Genomic DNA, 25,945 nt, shown 5'->3' with positions numbered 1-25,945 from the left:
AAAGAAACTAAAGGAACGTTTTATTACAGTAACTGGCAACTCAAAATCGGAATCCATAAGTGTGACTGTTGTCATAAGGGGTATGATCACATAAATAATTCGCCTTGGTTTGACTCTCAACATATCATTCAGTCTCTACTATTGAAAGGCCCGTGACTCCTGAGTGCAACCTAAAGTTCTCTACAGATCTTCTGAACGTTTTAAAAAAGCTTCAAGGCTTTTCTTGAAGAAGATGAAAAGCAAATCTGTTTAACGCATTCTGTGACTTTTAAACCTTCGCTCTGACTGAATCCCGCCATAGAAAAGGGACAGGTGGACTGATTTTCGCATCCTGTTTTCACCCTTTGAATGACTGGGTGTCCTCATCTAGGCAGTTAGTCTGAATTAATGTGGAGTGACACTGACAACGATGATGTTGAGAGAGAAGGTTTCTACTTTTGAAAATATCTGGAACGAGACAAAACCGGCAACGTTATTTGTCCTATGATTCCTTTTCTCTCTCCATCATTCGATACATCTCATTAATCTATCTCCTAAATCTTCGTGTCCATCTCCTTATTCAATTCCCACCCTATCCACTGGCCAACAATCCATATACCCTCCTATCTACCAATCTATCAACCTATCCCAGAGTGTACTGCTGTGATAGTACAGAGGAATTCAGAGATAGACATGCTTGAATCACATGAACACAAAAGTATACTGCAAGGCAAATCAAGCAGTGTGGAATCATCACTTTATAGTTGGTTTGCTAATTCTTGACAACTCTGAGAGGGCTTATTTGCCTCGGGTCATCTCTGCTGCTAAGAAGGCAGCTGTACATTTTCTTTCCATTTAAAAGGCAAAATAGATGTGTGTAAGAGGCTTGGATTAAACTGTGACTACTGTATCTGTATCAAAATCAGCCTGATGATAACTGAGAGGCAGAGCTGAAAACAAGACAAGATACTAAACATACCATATAAAATAAAGGATCTAATTCATGACTAAAAAGAATTGAACTGTTTGCCCTGCTGATTGCTGCATGTGGAGGGTGGCACACAAATTAAAAGCAGATGTTGAAAAAGTGAAAGTTGAAAGTTAATACATCACCTCGCTGGAGTGAGCTACCCAGTAAACCCCATTGCGAAAACAGTAATGGTGTCTCTAGATCATTGAGATATGTAGTGTGCAGTGATTGCTCCTAAAGTGTGTGTGCCAATGCTAATGTGGCTAAAAGGGGTATCCAGGGACACAGAGATATAGCAAATGGGTTCAGGCTTATCCAAAATAAAAAATAAAAAAGTCTAGCCACACTTCACACAGAAATCCCAAGCTGTGATAATATAAAATGGGTTTTAGGTGACAGTAAAGACCAGCAGAAGGTGTGCAGCAGCTTCAATCAAAGAAACATTAGAATGTGCATTGAAAAGCAAACAAAGCAATTGTTTTGTAGTCAGGTCAGGTGCTGAATTGCTTTTCATTGTGTGCTGTATGAATACATTTTTGCACGCTTTTCTTGCATATGCCCATAAATAAAGAGTGGGGTAGTGAACTTTACTGAGGAAAGCAGTAAACATTATGCACACACACACACACACACACACACACAAAGGTATGCTGTAGCATGCATCTGAAGTTGTAACTCACCTTGAGAGCACCAACCAGAGTTGATCCTTTAAGTGTTGGTCTTCTGGGTTGTAGCTGTCAACAGAAAGAAGAGAGATTGTTTTAAACAGGTTGAGTCTTTTTTCCCTGTTAGGATTTTGTTTTCCAATTCATCAGACAGACCTGACAAACAGGGACACTAAAAAATCAAAGCACATTTAATTTCTTATAAATGTGATTAATTAGGTCAGGAGAGTTAAACATAGCAAGACAGAACCGTGCATAATAACATATTAAACAGTAGTTATATGTTATGGGGGGCTATGGGGTAGCTAGTTTTCAGTAGCTTTTTTTAAAAAAAACAAAAAAAAAAAAAAAACAAGACACTCTGTCAGTACTACCTCTCTACTGTTCTGTTACTGTGCAAGTAACATACTATACATAAACATGCACTGCACCTGTAATAATTAGCATTTATAATGGTTTTGAAGGACTCTAGAAATGTAGATCATTTTAAACTTGAGACATGAACCAGCACTTGATACAGACTCTTGATAGAAGCAGTGGATGCAGGCACGGTTTTTGTGTGTGTGCATGTGCGTACACGCGTATGTAGGATCTAGTATTACAGAGCGTGACCTAGCCTGTATAAGGCACTCGTCTTATTAGCTTCTCATCATCCTAATTAGGCTGCCATATTGTTCCAGCACTTGGACTTACAATCAGTGTCAAGTGTCTGTGTGTACTGAAGGCATGTACATAAGCACACACATACAGATGTAGCAGCTATCAATCACCCTGAATGGTTCCAGATGAACCTGAAGTCATTCTGCAAAGCTCTGCACTGACGAAGACAAAACCCAACACATCCAGGTTATATTCAGCAAATAACGTGTGAAGATTTTCTTGTTAATATATTTATCTTTGCCTCAGTGTGTTTACAAGGTCAGACTTGAGTCTGAATTAAACATTTGTTTATCTCTTATCTACTGTAAAAAACACAGCTATAGAAGCAAACACACACACACAAATAAACAAGCTGCAGCTGAAATTAATATTCACAAGGACAGAGAGAGAGACCGACATAGACTTGTGGCGCTTTAGGAGAATTTGATTTTACATTAAAGCAAGAATAAACAAATAATTCAACATCTGGGTCAAGTGAGATGGAATATATTTTAGCTCATTTCTGTGCCGGCGTTCAGAGGTTTTCAAGAAATAAATACAGGTATGTTACAGTTGCAAATAACAGGCTCCAAATTAGAAAACAAAGAATATCAAGGCAGCACAGAAGGTGCTCAATATTGAGTGCATCTGATTTTCACAACACTATAATCTCACCAGAAGATGGGTAGGCGAAGATGTCCAAGAAAAAAGAAAAATGAAAAATGCTGAAAAAAAGCCAAAGTTGAGGAGTAAGTCTCTGACTGTTTTTGGAAAAACATAGACATTTTGAGAGTTCTTGCTGCACTAAGGTGTCCTATGGAGTGACAGCTCACATTTAAAGAGTTGACAAAGCCAAACAGTTTAATCTGCTGAAAATGAGACTTTGGAAAACAACCAAGGCTAACTAGATCAGGTCATAAGATACTCTATCCTACTAAAAGCCCATGTTATATGGTACCTGAGTGTATCTGTTCTTGCTTTTGCATATATGTGTACAGTATATCCATTTCATATACATACAATTTTAAGAGGGAAGGTGCTTTTGTGCCATCTATTGTTCTGCTGAATTCATGATGGCACTGTGCCCAGCAAATCTGTTGGTGCATATCCTTGTCTTTGTTTTGTTTAGTTACGAAAAAAAAGAGCCTCTAAATGACTCAGTTAGACAAAGACATAAATAAGGGAATTTACAGATGGTGATTATAATATTATAAATTCCATTACACACAGAGAGATAGAGGGAATATCTGACAGTGCTGACATGCATCTAGTCACATCTGCTGTCGCAGCAGAGAGTGCCTTTGGTGAGTGAGTGAGGTGGAGTGAGTGTGTGTGTGTGTGTGTGTGTGTGTGTGTGTGTGTGTGTGTGTGTGTATACAAGAGTGCATGTGTGTGGTCGGGGGGGGGGGTTCTTATTTTCACAGCTTTCAATTCATCACATCATTCATTCCTGGGGACATCCACCAGCTTGGGGGAGAGAGTGACAGAACAAGAGAGGGAGATGAGAGAAGCACAAGAGTGTGGGAGGTAAGACAAAAGAACCAAGAAAAAAAAACATCAAAAAGATAAAAAAGAAGAAAAAGATGGCTGGTTGATTTTCATGCCATCCAAATCCCCGAAAACAGAAAAACCACACTGACACGCCCGTACCCAGAATTATAACACGGGTCCTCCTTTGGTTCCTCACCACCATTAAAATCTGGCAGTGGGAGCAGTAGACAGCAGCTGCTGCATGCACCACACTTTACACATGTACTCTGCGTGTCTGATTGCTGCCAAAATTGCTGCTAAGCAAAATTTGCCCAATCGCCCACATAAACACACGGACAGATCATGCGACATGAAGCCTGTCTTTGTCACCATGAGCTTTGAAGAGTGACTAGAAAGCTCATGAATTACACAATCACATACACACATAGAACTCCATCAAAACAAAGAATGGGTGACACAAATCTGCAGCACAATATAAACAGAATTAAGTTCTGATCTGTCACAAAATATCAACATTTATTACAGTATAATTATGAGAAAATGAAAGCGCTAATTTAGCTTTTTATAACTTGGGCACAATACGTAATGTATTTGTTTTAAAGTTTACGAAAGTAACCAGACAAACATACAGTACTGTAAAATATGCATATAAAACTTCATTAAAACTTTTTATGTGATAGATAAACTTGAAATCATCCACATATCCAATTTGCAATTAATTATGTAAAGGCTATTCAATTCATTTTATCATAATTAGTCACCATCCTCTCAGGGAAGACACAGGCTCACACAAGTTTGAGTGAGAAATGTTAGGAAAGTTTACTTTCTCCAGCGGATGGATTCATTACCATCGTTACTCTGATCGTTCACAGAGAAGTGCACCGGCACAGGGATGTAATTGCCAATTTTGAGTCTGCAAATGATTCGACTTTGGATTCAAATGGCAAAAAATGAGTATCACATTACTGTTTTTTGTCAGAAATAAGCCTGACACTGATTGTGTGAGAGAGAGAAGTTCACCAAGCACAGCAAGGTGTTACAGCTTATTGTCTGATACAGTCAGAAGTATTAGGCAATAAGCTGCTGATTATGCTGCAGATCAGCTACTTTGAGCCCTTTAAAGTCAATGAAAGGTTAAACTATCTAAGTTTTCTGCACATTTTAGCTTCTCTAAATAGCCATAAATTTCCTGATTTTCCAAACTTTAATGAAAAACTAAATAATAATCCTCAGAGTGCCATATCTCAGTATTTCATCTTTCCTACTTGTTACCTCATCCCTCCTCCCTCCCCCGATCTCTCAGTAAGATGACATAGTGCAGCCAAAATGCCACAGGAGCTAAAAGTATTGCACTATGCATATTTCCCTGGCCAGCTCCAGACCTTCTGTCAGACGACAAACTTCTCCACTATTTGTCCTCATTACAGAACAGCCTCCAACTGCCCACCTTAATTCCCCCGTCCGTCCCTCAGGGGGGCTCTTTTCCACCCCTGCCGGGCATGACTCATTTTAACGACCGCCACTTTGCCGCCCCCCCCCACCCCCCACCCAACCATAGGCCTGGGCAGCCTGTGCTTTAAATTCAGCTGGGCGAGTAAATCTGCCAGCTTTAATTAAAATAGCTTCTTTTGTGGTGCACTCTCTCCTTCCGTCCTCTTGTCCGTGATGACATAATGGTGCTGGGAACTTCCCTCTGCAGAGCTGACTCAAAAAAGGACTGACCCTTGGAAAAATGGAGGTGTGTTGCACTATTTTATGATGAGTTAGCAAGAAATAAGCCACGTCTCTTCCTATCTCCTCATCTTCGTGCTTTGACCTGCTTCTCCTGAGTAAAAAGATAATTATGGAGGTCACAGGGAGAGGTTCCACTGACCCTACATTATATTAATCTAAAATATGCAACAGAAATCAATGAGCGAAAAACTTCTATCATGGTTAACTGTGCATGGGGCACATTTAAATTACAATAAGTTTCTCAGCATGTGGAGTGACGAGTAACGACCTTGCTGTATTTCAAGGTCAGCCTTTCTTGGGGAAATAACGATTTGTGAAGCCGAATCAATGAGGCTCATTCAAGCCGTTTTCCTACAATATTGTTCAGGGACTAACTTTGGTGCCATTGATTAGCTGATTTATAGCTTGCATCTGTTCTGGGCTCACAGTGAATGTAGGGCCGCTCATTACAGGAGAACAACGGAGAGGGGAGGGGATGAGAGGAGAGGAGAGACGAAAAGAAAAGAAAAGAAAAGAAAAGAGAAAAGTGCATATATAGAGTGTCTTAAACACATTTTTTTAGTCTTAGATGCATTTTAGTGTATCCAATGCACCAAATATGCTGACAAAGCTTAACACAGAAATTTTCACCGTATGCAGAAAAATCACTATGAGAACAGGAAAAATGTAATTTAAAGTCTTAAACCAGAGCACTGAACTTGCCTGTGAGGAAATTTTGACATAATGGCCACAGTTTGAATTGCAAGTTGCATGACACCCACTTATCCAAAAACACTTTTTCCCCCATTACCAAGTGAACGGCTGTAATGAATTCATTTTTCTAGGCATCTACAACAACCCAAAATGACTTAACAGATTTGGAGCCAGTCAGTCAAATTACATTTGTAAAGTCTCAGAGAGCAGTATCATGAACTAGGCAGCAACTAACAATTATTTTCACTGTAAATTAATCTGCTGCTCATTTTCTGATTAATCAATTTCCTATTATCTACAATATGGCAGAGACTTTGAGAAGTGCCCATCACAGTTTTCATGAAGCCCATGGAGACATCATCAATATTCAGCTTGCTATCACATAAGACAAAGCAGGAAATCTTCACAAATGAGAAGGTGGACCAAGAAAGTATTTGTCATTTTTTCCTACAAACTCATTTAGCAAATAATTGATAATTTAAAGGTTTTATATTTCTAAAACAAGAAAATTAAATTTTATTTAGGTGACATCATCAGAATATAAAGGACCAAGCAGGAAAATGTGACCACACAACATGGAAAGAAATCCAGAAGCCATGTTTGAGTCCAGTTTCCTGATCTGATTCTGATTGTAACAATTCATGGCCCAGACACAGGAAGTCTGCAGTGTCTGTAGTGCACATGTTCTATGGGCCTAAAGAAATGAAAGCCTGAGGAAGCTTGACAAGCAACATGCACTGGAATAAATGGGGTATCAAAGCTGTGAAATAAATGGGGTATCAAAGAAATGCAAAATGCAAAAATATTCTTTTTTATCTTTAAAAAAAAAAAAAAAAATATATATATATATATATATATATATATATATATATATATATATATATATATATATATATATATATATATATATATATATTGGGGTCGCATCAAATACCTAACTCTGAAGCACTGATTGCACAATCCCATCCATCATTCTCCATTCTCTCCGAATCTCTTTTTCTCCATCTGACTTTACCTTGCTCCTCTCTCTTTTCTTTCCCATTTTCTCTTCTCTTCTGTTTTCCAGTCATAAAACAGGCACTAGCTGCACTAATACACCACCCTCCCTCTTCCTTCTTTCTTTTCTTCTCCTCTCTTATTTCCTCTTCTTTCTTATCTGCACCCCTGAAGGGGTTGTCTGTCTCCTAACCAGCTGAAGCAAGGCTTCCACTGGTCTGTGCCTGGCCCCTATTATCAGAGCATGACAAGGAGCTGCAGTGTCGACTTGTCAGCCTAATAAACATCCTTTATGGCACCCGCCTGGGTGTGTTTTGAGAGGAGTCAGCCAGCCACCAAGCAGTGGACCATTGATTTCATGGATGGCACATAGTGCTTATACTTCCACCCGTCTATTATGCAGTGGACAGGCTGCAATTGTTTTGCCATGCACAGCCATACTTATGACACTAACACTCCGAAAGGTTTTCTGTTTAGTTTGAGATGTGGTTATAGAGAGAAAGGTGGGAGGAGAAAGAGAATTTAAGTAGTCTTCGACACAGGTCAAGTATGGCAGCACTCAGGTCAGCAGTGCATTTAATCACAGAATGTTTTTTCAGACCTTTACATAAGACTTTTTGAAACCTTTGTTTTGCAGGTCAAGGTCAATAAGGCTTACACATTTTCTCTTTCTCTCCACTCTAATTCCTTCTTTTTCTTAGTGCAGGTAAGGTGGGGGGTAATGCAGCAAGCTATTCAATCACTTACAATAGTAATCAAGACTCTTTTTTCCTCTCCTATGGCACTTCAGCCACCCTGAGTAGCTGACAACAGTAACTGTCCCGGCACCAGACTGAGAGAGACAAAAGGATGAGAGAAAGAACAGAGAGACAGAGATAGAGAGTGAGAGAGAATCCACACCACTCTTGAGTATAAGTGGATCACCAGTTCAGCACCACGGACAGCAACATTTCTTGCCCACCAATCACGGGAAAGAATTGGAGCCAGTGTGCTAAAATCAAAATGTGCCTCTTTAACCTTTGTCCACTAGCACAGTATAAATATTCATAACAGGTGGGCAGGGAGGTATGTCATCTATCAGACTGAGAGTTCATTAATATCAAACACAGGTCTAGAAAATTATAAAATATTCATCTAATACTTCACATAGCATGAAGCAGACATGTGCTGTTTTGCTTTTTAAGCTATAAATCCATCAATGGACATTTCCAACATTTAAAATAGATGTGAGAGCCTTTGCAAAGCCTTTGATGTTACTTTTGTTGTTATTGTTGTTGAGAGTAAAAAAAGATCTCTGAGCTTAAAGCATCATACATTGTGAGGCCAGCGTTTTTATTGACCGCTCGCAGTGCTTGTTTATTGATCCACGATCAGTGACAAACAGGTCACCTTGGTCGTCACAGTTATAGCAACCAGAATGACAGAAAACATTTTGTCTCACTTATGTCTTCAAGACAGTTTGATAAACACAACCCATGAGGAAGGGCTGTTAGGCACCAGGTAAGCGACTCCGTATTATCATCAACCTATCAGGAACAAGTGAGCAGAGGTCACATTCGGTCTAATGCAGCTTTGATTGTATTTGCTATCTTCTGAACTGGCCGTCTGTCATGATACAATGCAATCAGCATTGCTGGATAAAAAAAAAACTGCATTACAGAGCTTTGTGATGCAATAGCAGTAAGACAGGCAAACCTGCCAACCCGTAAAACTGTCAGAGCGACCTTCACTTACCCTCAGTATTGATGGTCCAATCATATAGCGAATATGAATTAGCACCTTCAGGGATTTCTTAAAATGGGGCATAATTCTTGGATATGTCTTAAGAAAGAGGAATAAATCATGGTGTGACTTTATGGCATCGCCCAGAGAGCTGGAGAAGATGAATTTCAAAAACATGTTTTCCTCACTCCTCCCAACTGTATAAGATGCTGTGGTCAGAATAGTGATTACAGCATCGACTTGACCGACTACAAGCGCTGAACACATAAAAGGCGAATATGTCTTGTCTGTATGTTTTTCTTTTCTTCCTCCCTTGCTAACAATTGCAACAAATCACATGATTTGTATGGATAGGACATTTCAGAATATAAATTTTAGTGCTGAATTGCTGGTCAGCATTTCAACCATTCATCTGATATATCCAGGGCTATGTTAAAAAATTTGGGCTCTCCAGAAGGAAGCACAACAGCAGCTTTCACAGTCCCTTTCAGCTCTGGGCCCACAGATTCCCCCCTAGAAATTTCCTGGAAATCTGTTTAAAATTTGCAGTGATCTGAATGGAAACTTGGCTGCTCTTTTATTCATTTTTTTTCTCTGCTTAAACAAAGATAAAAAATCAAGATAATTCAAATATAAAAGTCACAGCGTTATATAAGTAAAAACCAAACACCTTTTCACTGTAAATTCATTCTGCATGAGATTATCTGTCTCCACAACTTGAAAGCATTATAAAAACACTGCCAGTGGCTCTGCTCTTTCCCTCTTTGTTCAGCTTTTCTATTCACCGTCTTTAGCTGTTCCCACTATAAATAGATGTCAGTGTCCATTACTGTTTCTGGACTCCTAAAAGACCCTGTTGTATTTTCCAAGCGCTCTCTGCCCATCACTATCTGTGCTTTCAGCCAGTGAATGTACCCTAGAACCTCTAATATTTTATTATTGCATTATTTTCCTGTGTAGGATTACCATCACTAATGAGTTGAAGAAATTCCACTTTGGGGCAGTAATGTATCTATACAATCTGTATAGAACATCCAAAGCCACCATTATGTTCCTCTGTAGAGACCTCTGTAGAAGTCATTGAGCTTGAAAAGTAAATGGCTCAGCTGGAAAAAAAAATGTTCAATGGGCAGCTACAGCACAGCAGTATAATTATTTGTGTTATCAATTCATCACAAACTACTAGAGTCAAGGTTTTTCAAGATTTTTTTTACAGAGAAAATAGAACCAATCTTATTTTTTAATCCACAAATATTATTAGTTAGTGGTTAATGTTGTTGACTGACTGACTTGAAATTGAAGACTGTAATGATCTGTATTTCATGGGTATTTCAATAAACTGTTAAACAGAGGTGCAGAGTAATTCTGAAAAAAAAAATCTGATCTAACCAGATCTTTCGATTAGACCATGGAAATTAATATGTTTCACCAACACACAACATCTTAAATTTTGAGTGCTAGTATTTCATTTTAATTAAAATGTGATACCCTTTACACAGTTTTAGAAATGATGCAACATAAAAATGGACCAGAGAATAGCTTAAGTATGAATGATGTATTTGGGAACATTTACTGAGGCGTTATTGCATTATGAGTACATTCTAGTATCAGTTCATTTTTCTTATTCTTATTTTCTGGAAGGATGAGTGACTTTACCTCAATTTATTTTAGCATTGTGAAGGCAAGCAATGAGCCCGTGTGGCACAAACAAACTCAAAACCATTTGATTCTTCTCATACACAAAGAGTATCTCTCATGACTCATATAATGAGCTTTCATTCTCTATTATAAAAGGAAAGATCAGGCCAAGACAACAATGGACTTACATTATAGTGTTTGTTGAGAGGATGGCTGAAATGGAAAATCTACGGGGGTGCTGGGCATATTCTTCCTGTAATTGAATGATTCTGAATATGTGACGCATTATCTATGATTATGAGGCACACGGACTGACTATGAATAGCTAAATACAACATGGAAGTCAGAAACTAGATAAATACATTGCTTGTCACGATACAAATGGGGGAAACAGTGAGAGAAATGCACCCATGCACATGAACACACACAAGTAAATGTTTTGTGTTTAGTAAATGTGTATTTAGACAGTGCTGTCAGTGTCGGCAATTGAGTGTGACAGTTTGGTAATCACAGTGACGGGTGGCAGGATATTGGATTCAACTGAAATGCTTAATAAATGTTGTATATGTCTAGGCAATTAACTGGCAGTCCTACTCATGGCTCAAATTCATGTCTAACATAGAAACACACATGCGCTCAAATGCACAGATGCCCTCCCACTGAGCCTGAGCAGAGGTGCTCGCTTGCTCATCAACTCAAAGCCAAAACAGTGAATCGCTGTCAAGAAAAAAAAGGCACGGCACAGTTGGTGGGGACCGCAGTACATCACCTGAATACTGGACAGGTTTTTTTATCATTTCTGCCAGATACAAGGCAGCAACCGAGGAGTTCATTCATGTTTAATAAGACAAAGCCTTTGTTTCAGGCTTTCTATTTATTTAATGTCTCTGTGTTATTTTGCTTTTTCCTCCACTTTTTTTTTTTTCCTTTTTATCTCTCTGCCATGCAGAGGTGGTGTCTTGACTGCCCCCCACCTCCCCCACCATCACAGCCAAGGAGCTCTGCCAGGTCTTCTGTCAGAGTGGTCCTCAGGTTTTCAGTCTCACTCCTGATCAAGGTCTTTTCTCGCCTGGTTGCCCTCCTTGGTCAGAGGAGTAGCTGTGCTCTTGTGAAGTGCCATCGCTTTGCCAACTATTTTATACCATCCATTGAAGCTACCTCCTCACTGTCTGAAAATTGTACAGGCGGCCTTGTGGTAGAGGTTAAGCTCTGAAATAAACTGGTCGACTATAGGCACGGAGATATGTGTTTTTATCATGATGACTTCTCTCTTCAGTGGTAAATTGAAAAAAGTGTCACTGAATAGAGATTTTATTTTTTATCAAGGTGTATCAAGGTTGTAGTGTGTTGACACAGTACTGACAAAAATGTTCACTGATCCATTTAAAATAAGGCTTTCTAACCACAAAAAGAAGAGGGAGGATACATTGAGTCACAGTTTGAGTTATGACCAAAACTGACTTAAATGAAACACAAAAGTGGCACTGACATCGACTAATTCTTTTCATTGCATTACATGTTCTTATTGACAAGCAATTTGTTAGATGTATGTTTAGATGTTTTGATTTTTGTCCTCCTTCATATAAAGGTTGAGTCATCACTGACCAGCAATCTGTAATCCAGTCAGCTGTAATAGTCCCACATGTATGTCCGCTTTAAATTTACAAAAGCTTGATGAATGGCTCATTTGACATTGTTAAACTACAGTATCATTGATCTGAAATGGTGATTTATTGATCGACAAGATGATTAATGAGCACAGGGGGTTTAAACCAGTTAAAGATTCATTTCGAGCCTATTTGAAGGAAGTGTTGTAAATGCTATGAAATATCGCCTCATATCTTAAAACTCTTTACTCTAAACTTAAAAGGTGTTGTCGCTTGTTTTAAGTTTGTGCAATCAATCACTTTGTCAGAGAAAAGCAAAGAGATGTCGTTTTAATGAGATGCTGGATATTTCATTTTGGGGCCATACGCCTCACATCCTGCGCCCTCCAAAGGCCAAAAATTAGACGACCAAACCCTGATGCTGTTTCACTGACAGCGATTAAGGGGCCATCTCTGTTGGCACACCAACAGCAGGACAATTTTATGACCAATATGGACAAATATTGTACTTCGGATTGTAAACAAAATTCAGTTTGTCCTCACTATCAAATAGCAGCATCTGAGCTTTTATTTGTTCATTATGTGGCACTGCACTTTCTAATATCTGGTTTATTTTTTTGGTACAAGGTCGTTTTGGGCACAAAATGGGACCCAGTTCATTCATTATGACAGCAATGCTCTCATATGATTCACGCAACATTATTTCAAAAAGCTCCATCAAATCACCCACATGTGTCTGACTCAAACCCCCCCCCCCAAAAACCACCACCAAAAAAACACAAAGAGGAAACACTGCAGAGCAACATGGACTGAGACCACACGTGGATCCTCTGAGAGGAACACAAGATCAATGAGAGTGCTTTTTTTAAAACAGCAGGGTTGTCCTCCAGCCAGAGGAAGAAATGATCTATGTAGATCTCATTAGCCCCCTATGATGACAGACGTACGACCGAATGATTAATGGCCAGCTGGGGAAACAGGAGAATTATTGACGTGACCTTTAGGGGAGCCTCTGCTCAGGAGCGAACAGACCCCTGTCTTCAACTGAAATGATCCACTTTGACATTTAAATCTTTTTCTCTTGCACCTCCCTCCCTCTCCTTCTCTCTCTCTCTTTTGCTCTCACTTTCTATCTCTCTCTCTCTCTCTCTTTATATCTTGAAAGCTGTCCAAGAAACCCGTAACACATTACAGTCTGCCCTGTTCGGTTTTTGTATTTTAGAGAGTCAAGAATACGCAGAGAAATTGCTCAGAGAGGTCCGACGATTTGTGCAAGAACTGATATTATTCTGTCTGCGTTACAGTATTCTGTCTGTATTATTCTGTACCCCTGGTGTCTATAAAAGTGTTAAATTCACCTTTAATGAAATCGCGGTTGAATAGTCATCTGCCAGTTGGATTTTATGGACAGATCTTTTTTTTTTGGGGGGGGGGAGTGAAAGTCAATAATGGCAGACAGTGTCATCTCAGATGATGAGGTTTTAATGATGGGGAGTCATCCAGTCACCTTTCCACAACCCCCAGAGATAAAGGACCACCGACGATGAGCGGGAACGTTAAAGGAATTAATTCAACATTATGTGTGTGTGTGTGTGTGTGTGTGTGTGTGTGTGTGTGGAGACATTCAAGAGCAGGCAGGTGATGTAGATAAGAAATCGAAAAGAAAGGGGAAGGGCTGTATGAGGAGGAGGCAAAGGAAGACACAAGACGACAATCAGTGAACTATCTTTCCTGTATATTTCCATTATGTACAGGAAGAAATGGTACGAAAAGGGCATGAAGCAGTGAGGATGGGATAATGAAAGAGGCAGGGAGGTGGAGAGGGTATGGAAAAGTGGGGGGCCAGGGGAGGTGGAGGAGAGGGAATGAGAAGAGAAAGATGCAGAGGAAAATGGCAGGCGTGGAGGGGAGGAAAAAGACAGATGGCAGATAAAAGGGCCAAAAGTCGGGCAAAGATGAAGATGAGGAAATGGAGAGGAGCATTAATGAAGGAGGAGTGGAGGGTGGGAATGTTCACAGATCGGCACCGTTACAAACCCTCACGATTAATTGGTTTGACCGAACGCAGATGTCTGCATTTTGCCTTAGGCTTGTGCTTACCTCTCCACTTTCTTTGCCTTCTCTGGTGGTCCAGATCATAATTGATCGGGGGGTGAGCTACTGCACGATTCATCTAGCTCGCTCTGAACATCCTGACCTGCCCGCCTCTACTGAAAAGGACTCAAGAACACCACAGTCATTGATTTGACTTTCTCTGAAGTGCATTACATAATTTGTAATAAATCAATGTGCACAACAAAAATGCACCTAAGTAAGCAAAAACTAGCCTCAGTTTAACGTTAAGATGCTACAGATTTTAAAAGGCTTTAAAAAGGTTTCTGCATCCTAGTGCAACCTCTTCGAACTTAGTCTTCAACAATATTTCGCTATATCTGCTTACCACAACTTTCACGCAAAGCCTATGACCTTGCAGCACCACTTAACAAGTGTGGAAATGTCAAGGTTACAGGGAAAAGGTCTTGAACAAGCAGATTATCGGAGGAGCATATCAAGGGTTAGGTTCAAATTTTTCTCCATCTCTCGGCACAACCAGTTAAAAAAAATGTAATAATACAGCGAAAGAATATAAGAATAGCATTAAAGAGTAGAAGCTGGCCCTCAAGAAGCAAGAGCATTGTCCAGAATCTAAACCAGCTCTGGAGAAAAATTCAAACAAAATGCTGAAAGTAACTAGGCATAATCCTACTTTAAAGGCTGACGTATTGGCAAAATGTTGTGATGAGACTGTGGATGTGGTGAATCTACAGTTATACAATATATTAATAATCCATCAACATGGACTATGATACACACCAAGTTGAAATAACTCTTCTAAAACTGAATAGACAATAAGCAAGCAAGGTCATCAATCTATCCCTTAAAGGAACCAACTTGGAAGAATGTTTTAGACCATTAACTGCAAATTGAATATACTTAACATTAATGTTATAGCAATTTTCCAAAGCACAGGTTTTTAGATTGATTTCCTATACTCCAGACATCCAGCATGGTTTTATTGTATTTCACTTTGTTTTGTAAATCAAACTGCAGAGACGTGAAACTGGTTTGAGAAACCTAAATCCATCACAGCCCACATTTTGTCTGTCTGTATTTCATGGCCCACCTTTTGTTATCATTGTCTGGTCTGGCAAGCAAGTTCAAAAGTCTCCTTGGTGCTGTATTCAAGGACGAGTGAAAAAATGAGAGAGAATTGGCTTAACAACCACTTTGTTAAAAAAAAAAAAAAAAACATGCAAAGATTTTGATTTGTTTTTGCATTAAAAATGAGCTGTTGAGCAGATGATTGCTGTTGAGTTGGCTCAATTTGCTTAATACCATCGGAACAGTTCTTTAAATTAATGTTAAATAAGGAAAGGTTCATGTTATATGCTTTAATAAATACAACAGCTATATAGCTGGTGTTATATATGGGATGGCTTTCTGTGAATAATCATTTCAAGACAGTCTTTCAGAAAAACTAAAAATGACAAACATGGACAATCGTCATATTGTTTTTTTTCCAAGAGTTACTGTGATTTATTATATGGCTGTAAACTTTATTTGAAGTGTATTTTTATTAAGCTATTCTCATGTCCAGTCTCCCAGAGGCCATCGTCTTTATTGACAAGCAATACGGGAGTGATACGTTTTACCCTTCAATATAATGGGAGGCCTGGGGCTTACTGGTGTGCTCTGCCGGCTCGGACACGCTCCATAATATTTCTGGTGTCGTGAAATTGAGTGCAGGTCCCAGCTGTGTCGTATCAACGTCTCTGTCTTTTCCATCCATCTTTTCTCTCTCCTTCATTCACCGTTAAATAGAGATGAAGCAATCCTACAACAAAGCTTGGAGGGCTCGGTTTCATCAGCTAAGGCCTGAAGAGTGCAGCTTGATGCAGCGAGGGCTTTCAGGGCTTTCATTTTCAAAATGGCTCTAAGAGCAAGTGTTACTGTAGATACACAGTCAGGCCTTTGAAAAGAGCCAAGATAAATTCAAGAGTGCTGGTTAGTTGTGTGCTCCCAGTAGTCTTTAATCAAAGCCTCACTGTGTGTCTATACTTCTTTGAGATGTTATTTTTGTTATATATTTATCTAATCTTTCTGTTTATATTTGTTATGACTCACAACGCGGTGCCTCCGGAGGTTAAGGGCTTTAGGAGAGAAGATTCCGATCTTTTGCAGATGACAGGTACCCAATGAGAAATAAGGTCACACTGGGTGGAAAGTCCAACAGAAAGATACCTCCTCCACAAAATCCAATAATCAGGGAAAGAAATGCAAGACAAACAACAAAAACAAGCTCAGTCAAAGACCTACAGGTGAACAAGCAACCACTTTCAAATAGAATCACTCCACTAAATGGATGCTGTACAAACATTGGTGAGATCACCCAGACTACAGTGTTATGTTAAAACAAGGAAATACTGCATCAAAAATTCAGGTAAACATATAGATCAGATCTACATTTTCCTACTGAGTTAAACTGATAAATACTTATCTTAAGTCTACTTGCTTTGAATAATGGAAGGATGATGTGTTCCAGGTGTTAGCTGTTGATATGTACACAACTGATTGCACCAGATGTTTTTTCAATTAAATTAAAATTACCTTTTTAAAAAAAGAGGCATTTGGCTAAAACAAATCATGGGTTATCACTTTCCCAAATAGTTAAGTTAAAACAAGTCTGAAGGAATTCAAACTAATTAATTGGAATGCAACCCATATAGCTGTCAAAACAACACAACACCTTGAATTAGCAGTAACTTAATACAGCTCTGATTCACCTGTCAAAGAGCTATTAATAAACATGGAGGCTTCTATCAGTAAAATACAATTACAAACATTAACACTGATGTGCAAGTGTGCATTATTTCATATGAAATATTTGCAATGACAAACACCAGTTAAGGAAGTGGACAATGGGTCGATGGAGCTGATAAATGGCTCATCTTGTTCCCATGAAAGGTCAGAACTCTTATTATTTTTCAACACTGGATCTAAGTCACGGCTCGGTGACACTGACCTTGCACGGGCCTCCATGTCCCCTCGGTCTATCAATGACTGTAAGTGTATGGGTCTTCATTTCCTCTATACACTTTAACACTGCAGGTTCACAGGGCACATGTAAACATGCTGGGTCTACTACACATGTACAGGCACATTCACACACACAAACACACACTAAAAACACAGAGTATATCTCAAACCACTGGAGTGACCTTGGTCTAGATTAACAATGGTCCTGGAGGAGCAGACCTCATTTATAAATCCTGGGAGATCCAGTGTATTTTTGCTATTCTTCATGAGCATAATTATACAAGTATACTTGTATACATTTTTCAGATTCTTTTCAGAAGGAATAAAACACAGAAACATGGACAGGGGGTTAAAAACTACACATAAAAATGCTACAGATAAAAGAATTGCGTAAAATTTGCATACATTAAATAAACTAAATTAGCTTGACAGTTGGAGCCAAAAAAGCCCATAATATGGTTGGAAAGGAAGCTACCTGGTTTCAAGCTGCTCTTGAAAAACCTCAATTATTATCTGTAATTATTGTTTTTTAAAAGAGTGTTCCCGCAAGGATTAAAAGCTGATGTTTTCTTTCTTCAAAAAAAAACACTATCAAGTACTTTTAGATATTCTTTCCCTGTGGTGTATTATTGTGCTTACTGAGAAACATCGCTGTGTAGGAGATTGTTTACAGTAAAAGAGAATACTACTTGCTGCAACACCTTGTATATGGAAAAAGGTTTGATATGCAGTCTGTATACTGTGGCAACAGTACTAAGACTGAAGGTCAAAAAGAGGACAAAGAACACGGTGTTTACACTGAGTATTCCCAGGACGTCTGAAACCTCATAAACATATATAGGGTACATGTGTTATATTCCAGTGCATCAACGTCTTGTAAAGAAAAAACATCCCTGTAGGTGGTTTTAATAAAGTCATCAAATGAGATGAAAATGATCCTTGTGGTACGAAAACACAGCTCCAAAAGCACTTTAAAACAATTTTCAGTGAATTTAATCCCCACAGATGCCTTTCAATCACCGCACACATACACTTTCTGGATTAAGTCTAATTCAGGACCAATAATGGCAGTAATATGGTGCCTTGGCTAGATTACTTTGGCTAGTTTATGAATACAAGGTATCAATCATCCCCCCAGTCCCCATTTTATCTACTGCCGCTGACTACGGCCGATGATTCACGATAATGATAATTTTGGGATTTGTCTAATGATACTGCTGAGACAAGCAATCTCTGCAGACTGATGCTGCACCCTGTCATTATGTACGAGGCCACCACAGTTCACATCGGCTGAATCTTCAATGTCAAACCCCTAGGTGTTGTTTTGATTTGGGACAAAACATGTCCTTGATGAGTTATGCCCTGCAGAGGCACCCTTTGGATTTATGGGTCGCGTCCAGCTGCCTGCAACACTGAAAAATGGCAAATCAGCATATAAATGACTACGTTATTGAGAGTGCTAAGAAAAACATCAACCCACAAGTCCATTATATTAATTGGAATTGCCCTGGCCACGGCAGGCAATGGCTCCAGACGGACTAGGGTCGAGTGGTGATAAATGAAAGGCCGGAGTATGAATATAGCCTTGGCCAATGATATGGCAGAACATGTGAACAACTGCTCCCTTTTGTTTATACTAACCTTGTAATTAATCAGACAGAGGCAGGGATGGAGCAAAATTTGTAGGAGTCAGGGAGGAGGAGGAGGGTGAAGTAGAGGAGTGGGATTTAAGCCCCCTAAGAACAGACTACACAGGGAAATCCTGAGTAAACACTAGCGTAGTCCGCAGTGCTTCCAAAATGATGTTGATGAAGAGATGAAATATCACAGGGATCAGGGGGCTTATCACTTTAAACCGGGGATGCTATGTGACTTGGGAATTTAGTGTGTTTGTTTGTTGTCACAACTGGAAACTGTTTCTCCAGCTTAGATGTGATAAGATGATGACATGTTTAAGCTTTTCAAAAACTTGTCACCTTACAAGAGTGTTATTTCCAGGCACTGATTACATTTCTGTCTTGCACACACATGTGTAATGATTCATTTTTTTACTGGTTGATATTTATCTGCAAAAGACTAGGGGGTTTAAGACTGTATAAAATAGTTTGTGAAGGTGTCTCAGTAGTTGAACCATGCTTTCAGCAAAGTACAGCCTTCATTGAGCCTGTTCACAAACAAACCAATGGAAATGGGACAGAAATGGACCTGAGGATAGTAAGACCAGGGTCCCCCCCCCCCCCAATTTTCTGCAAGCCCTAAGCATCTGGGAATTCCTTCTTTTATGTATTTTTAAGATGTTTTTGAAACCACAGTTACTACGGGGCGGCTCAGTTGGAAAGCTCACCAGCTACATCTCTGAGTTAAAATGTTAATTCAGTATAGGAAAACAGCAGGTCTGAGATAAGTGTTCTTCACCCTCACTGAGCGCAGAGTGACGTCAATACTTAACATGAATACTTCCTCAATACTTCCTTTGTGACAGTTGGGGATAATGTCAAGAAAGAAAGGTAAAAGCCAAAAAAAAACTTTCACAGTCTTCAGATGACCAAGTACTGGAAGTGACAGTGACGAGGAAGAGATGCTGGAGGCTCATGTTGAAGAAACTCGGTAATGCCCAACATGCGTACAGGATAAATCTCAGTGGGCTGCCACATCAGCAAGTAAACTGTCAAAAAATGTTACAAGACTCTCTGGCCAATCACTGTACATATATAACTCAATTTGAGTCCCAGGGTTCTGGGTTACTAAGAACCAATTTCTTTGATATCACTTCCTCATTCATTCTTCTGAGTTTTGTACAGATTACAGCAGGCCTACATCTTTCTAATACATGCTTCTTTCTATGTTTTAAAGATCTCTTTGAGGGTACCACATCCATTTTCATTGTTTGCACTTCTCAGACCTCTGTACCTGCTGCTAAATATATAGAGTGAGTCTCTTCTGTTGTGTAATTTAATCCTCTGCAGTTGGACCACTATCTCAATAAAGGGAAAATATTATGAGAAAGCCCCGGTGCCGAGCTGCCTTGAGGAGAAACAGCTCATGATGTAAGACTCCCAGTTAGACTTCTATATGTGACTTAGAGACGTACAGATTTATACTGTATAAAGCTCTGTCTACTGTAGGCCTAAATATGCATGACTATGAGAATAAACATCGAAAATAGACTCATAATGTATGCAACACAAACCCCAAGGCTTGTTTATTTTCAATCTCCCATCTTAAAATTCATTAACTAACAAGGTTAAACATTAAAACATGGCTGTTGGTCATTTGCATATGAAAAACTATTGATTTATTTTTGCAATTCTAAAAATTAATGGGATGCTATACTGTGACCTCCAGAATCATGACCAGCCTCAGAAAATCACAAGTAAACAATTAAAGATACAAACCAGCTTCTTATCTCTGCCTTTTATATGCTTACTAGTTTTATAGATGCTCTTAACCGATGGTACCCATTATTCAGGAGGGGCACTGAACAGAGGGAGAGATACAGGTTTATCTAGCAAAAGCGAGAGATTTATTTTAGCTCCACAAAAAAAAAAAAACAACAACAGAAATATGGCACAGCTTTATAGCTGAGCCATAATTCAACCATGAGAAAATACATTCATGCACAATCTGATGCATTACAGGAATTTATAATCAGCTGTGCAACGCTGGCTGCGGTGTGTGTTTCAACAGAGAGATTTGATGAATAGTATAAGGCTTGTGAAGGTGAGTTATTGTGTGAGGCGGTTAGGCAAAATGTCACCCGCTGATTAACTTCAGTGCATTTGATGAAGAAAGTTCTCGCATCTATGAGACACACAGCAGGATTTACTCACAGAGCAAATCATCATGCTTTTCCTTTATTCACGCCTCCATTCTTCAATACACTTACACAGGACATTACTCTTTGTTAGGAAGAATTCAAAAGGCTCTTCAAAGGAGCTAATATATCTATCAGGTGCATCTATCAGATTCTAGTCATAGTCAAAACTATGCTTTGTAATACATCAATCTTCATTTTCACCCACTTAACCACTGTAAGCTCCTAAGCTCCTGTACCAACCCTTTAAATCCAAACATAAACTTCAAAAACAAATCTATTAACTTTTATTTTGTCCAGTACAGCAGCTTTCAAGATTACATTACAAAGGGCCTTATAATTTCATGGTAAAAAAGAAAGAAAAAAAAAAGAAAAGCAGGCAGTATTTATTTTCGGGACAGAAAATCTTTTTTTATGAAACATACCACAATAACAACAAAACTCTCTTGTCCTGAGGGTCAAAAGTTTTCTAATATGGTGAACTGTTTACAATAAAAACTTCATATATCGACAAACTGTCAAGGCTCTTGCTGCGATCAGGCAATTTACAATTCACCGGCTGGGTGAGTTGAAGTCCTACATCTCAAAGAGTGAAGCCACATCAAAATGAGATCGAGTTTGTTATTTTTACAGCTCAGCCTGAGCTCTGTTCTTGTGGTTTTAACAGGGCACGCTTTTATTTAGCATTTGTGGACCCTTCATGTGTTTCAGAGCTCAAGCCACCTGCGTGTGCTTTTGCGGGTCGTCACATTAATAAAACCTCCATTTGCTTTGAATGAGCAAAGTACATCCTGAGAGATTCTTATGCATCCATATGTGCGAATGTGCCTATTCATTGTGTGCGTTTGTGTCCAAACACCTATTCTAGTCAACATGTGTGCAAGGCCACGTGTTGTCCACTCCAGCCAGCCAGAGTAATGGAGCAGCCCCATCTGGACCTAACACATGGGCCGGATTGTTCGACCCGTCAGGGGATGAATGTGCTCCTGAGATGATGTCTGTGCATCTCTCTCTCTCTCTCTCTCTCTCTCTCTCTCTCTCTCTCTGTGTGTGTGTGTGTGTGTTTGAACTAGAGACAGCGGCTGTGAGCGGTCAGCCAGGAGGAGAGGCTGAAAACCTGCACCTGTTACTGCTTCCAAGAGAGTCCAGAGAGGGTGGTTGGAGAAATAGAGGAGAGATACATTAGAGAGTGAGGAGACAGTGAAACAGATAAATGGACAGCAAAATGAAGAGATGGAGAGAGAAAGAAAAAGAGAAGGAGGAGGGATGTGTTAACAGGGTTTGTTTGCCCGTCTGTGTACTTGCCTCTATCTCTCTGTTGTGTGCTTTGTGGATCACAACAACATGATCAAGGCCTAACTTTATTATGGTGGCAGCTTTTGGCTGCAGTTGAAAAGACTGATCAATTTGGCTTCTCCCTTCGACGTAGCCCTGCCATGCTGCCCATGACTCCGCAAAACATTCAGCTGCTTGGCAGCACAGAGGGGGCTGGCGGGCACCAAAAGAAACGAATTGTAGCTTTGCAGAATGAGAACTGTAGCCCAATGAAAGAGCTCATTTTCTGCCCCTTTCGCACTGTCTCATCTGCACTGGCACAATGCAGTGCTGTGATGTACACTCCAACGCAGAGATATCCAACTTTTCATCGAAAACTATTACCAATTTCTCTTTATAATATTCATAAATTCATAGAACATAGAGCCTATAAAACAGGAGGAGGACTAAATAATCAGTCAGGACTGTTCTCCATTTATGATTTAAATGTTCACAAGCAGCATAAGTTATCTCTGCATTTTGGGGGGGAGTGTGGACTCATTTGAGGATGCAGAGCTCATAAAACCTGGATGGATAGAGAATATCAGCTCATTTCTCATATCAGGAGTACAGCAGCTGACAAAAATAGCCAGGTGGCACCACCAGTTTAATAGACTTTACAGCCATTAAAACAGAACTCCTTGTTAAATGTTGCTTGCACGTAATTCACTCTGCGTTTCCGAAGCCAAACACACACACTATGTCACCTGCAACAAACCCTGACTGAACTCAGTGTCACAAAGCTCCAGGCTTAAGGATTTGCTCCTGTTTTCTAGGCTAAAAGGCAATGAAACTTATACACCCCACACCCTCAGACAGACTTGACAAAATGGAGCTGCTCAGGTGAAATGATTTACCTGTTGAACAGGGAGACAGGGGGATACGGTTTTGAGAGCCACCATTTTTCACCAGTGGCTGACACCATCTCCCAAAAAGTCATAAAGAGACAGGGCACCGTCCAGATAGCGAGCATAGCTCATTTCTATGACTGTGTCCAGCTGTACTTTATGATGTTTTTTCTAACATTGCTGGAATAAAAGGTCTGTCATAAATACATGTGTAACTCTGCCTGAACACCATCATAAACCAGGTGGGCAGACACAACAGTTACACACATCTTATATCTCATATTTAATGATGCCTTTCTCTAAATGTCTGGTGTCTTTATATCCTAATAATGTTCAGTTGCGGTTGCTGAACTTTTCTTTGATCATTTACTGCCTGAGAAAGCAACAGGCCTCATATCACCCTTATCAACATTATTACATCAGACGTCTAGGTACAGACTCAGCCTCTTGCCTCAGGTATTGCAGACTCAATGCTTTTTTTTCACCAAAATTTGAACATGTAAGCTGCGATTTCAAACACGAGCTTATTTCCTCTTGCTCATTTTGACACAAATCAAAAGACCACACCTGCAACCAACACATGAGTATGCAGGAGCCCTGTAGGATAAATAGCAGGGGATAATCTGCAATTTGCCTGTGGATGTGCATGAAACCAAACCTGAGGTGCAGCTTACAGCAGTTTTCATTTTCCTGCAGCTTGACTTTACTTTGTGCATCTGCATCAGGCTGATTCCTAACTGCAGTTTTGGCCACTGAACTGTATTCAACTCTCCTGTCTCTCACTGAGCCTCAACCTCTCCACTTAACCCTCCTCTTGAGCTTCAGTTTACGACCACTGGGCAGCCTAAATTGTCTCTCCTTCGACCCTGCACTAACAGCACCGGTAGGTGGTGGAGTCCTTTCCCAGCTCCAGTCGCAGCCTGAGAAAAGACAGGAAGACAGAAAGTGTGAGAGAGAGAGAGAGAGAGAGAGAGAGAGAGAGAGAGAGAGATCTGGGCACACTGTTGGTGTCACAGAGCTGAGCTTTAGGAAAGGGCCAGTTGGGCTTGCCAAGATGACTTGGCAGTGTCTGATTTGTTACATGATTTGGCCACCGTGGCTGTATGTGTGTGTGTGTGTGTGTGTGTGTGTGTGTGTGTGTGTGTGTGTGTGTTTTTTTTTTTTTTTTTGTTGTTGTTTTTTTTAAATCCACTTCCCCGCCTGAAGTCGAGTTCAGAGACTGGTTTTTACTCAGTCCGCGGATACTTGGGATGAGCCGAGTAGTTGTTTTCTGGATAAAGTTGCTGTCAGTTATGGACAAATGTTGGCTGGTAGAGAAATGTGTTACATTTTCAGAGGTAAATACGATGCAATGAAGCAGTACATTGTCTTGCATTTCGTGTAATTAAGCAATATTAACCGAGAGTGTGTGCAAGTGCCTTGGTCCTGACCGCATCACTGTCATGCTCAAATGACGTTAAAGCACACCTTCGAGTGTAATATTGCGATTATACAACTATTACCAACAAAGTAAAATGTATAATGAAAATCTGTTCATGTTGAGGAGCAATTTGCTCTCAAAATTAAAAGGTTTTGGCGAGTGTTTTTCCCGTTTCCATGGAAATACATGGGGTCTGACTAATAACTGGAACACAATCAGTCATGTCAGTGGACTCCTATGTGTAATGGAACCAGACCCTTAGTAACGACTTAGCAACAGAAATGGTTTTCTAGTCCAAGATGAGTGAAGTGAACTCTGAGCTGACGTTAATGCTTTATCGAGGTCTCGGAATTTACCAAACTAAATCAACAGCATACTGCACAAATAAATGCTTACTTCATCAACCAAGACGCTGCATTTTTTTACTCACACAGATGTAGCTTCTGCAACTGCAAACTTTTACATGAATCTTAAGTTATAGCGCTGTGTCACCAACACAGCTGATGGAGAAAGCTGAGGCACTTGCGCCAAGGTCCGCAAGCATCACTGAAGTGCTCAAATGACGTTAAAGCATGGTGGAGTAAGAAGAGCAAGAAAAATCCCATTTTCCTTTACAGGAACAACACAATTTGCTCTTTAACAACATAGCTGCTGTTCAACACATTATCTGAAGTCTCTAATGTCAGTGCTTCCCATTAGCACCTAAATGTGACACAACCCCGCAAGTGTTAGCCAGAACAGCCTGCACCCTTCATGATTTCCTTTCCCCGACTCTGATAAAAATCACAAATAGTGAGGACCAAGTGCTAAATATAAGATAGTACTCTCAGGTCAACTAATACAGAAACAAACTGATTGATTTCTCTACATTTAAGTATAATTTATGTCATCTAATGGCCACTCCAGTGTCCAATTAAACATTTACTAAGCTATTATGATATTAGACAGTGCTCTAAAGGCGTGTTCACACTGAACAAAAAGGCAAAGATATGGCAGTTGACAGAAAGACAGGGATGGGTACAAACAGATGTAAACTTGCCCAGGGCAGATACACATCCACACAAGTTTTTAAAAAAAAGTTCAACTGTAGCAAAAGGTGCATCTCCTGCATGAACAGACAGAGACAAGAAGCAAGGAGAGAAAGGCTCCATATATATAGCTGGTCTGTACATTGCTAGCTAGGTTACAGCTAACATCTGTACAGTCAGTATATTGGCTGTCTGTGGTGAACAAACACAAACTACACAAACAGTCCTGGACCAAACAGTCCTGGATTGTTTGTGTAGTGTTTATTTGCCCCCAAACAGCCAGTGGTCAAATTTGTGCAAATAATACAAGC

At 39.8% G+C, this 25,945-nt stretch overlaps 1 protein-coding gene across 3 annotated transcripts in view; it reads right to left on the bottom strand.

The window, feature by feature from the left end:
- tnr (tenascin R (restrictin, janusin)) overlaps window positions 1-25,945 on the bottom strand; it is a 156,076-nt gene that overhangs the window by 102,947 nt on the left and 27,184 nt on the right. For all 3 annotated transcript variants that reach the window (XM_018676686.1, XM_018676685.1, XM_051070033.1), the window contains one exon: window positions 1,630-1,683. The gene's annotated coding sequence lies outside the window, so the exon portion shown is untranslated. The remainder of the gene's footprint in view (window positions 1-1,629; window positions 1,684-25,945) is intronic.

This window comes from Lates calcarifer, linkage group LG4 (assembly GCF_001640805.2).
Source record: "Lates calcarifer isolate ASB-BC8 linkage group LG4, TLL_Latcal_v3, whole genome shotgun sequence".
Lineage (NCBI taxonomy): Eukaryota > Metazoa > Chordata > Actinopteri > Centropomidae > Lates > Lates calcarifer.
This window is presented reverse-complemented; position numbering and strand designations above follow the sequence as displayed.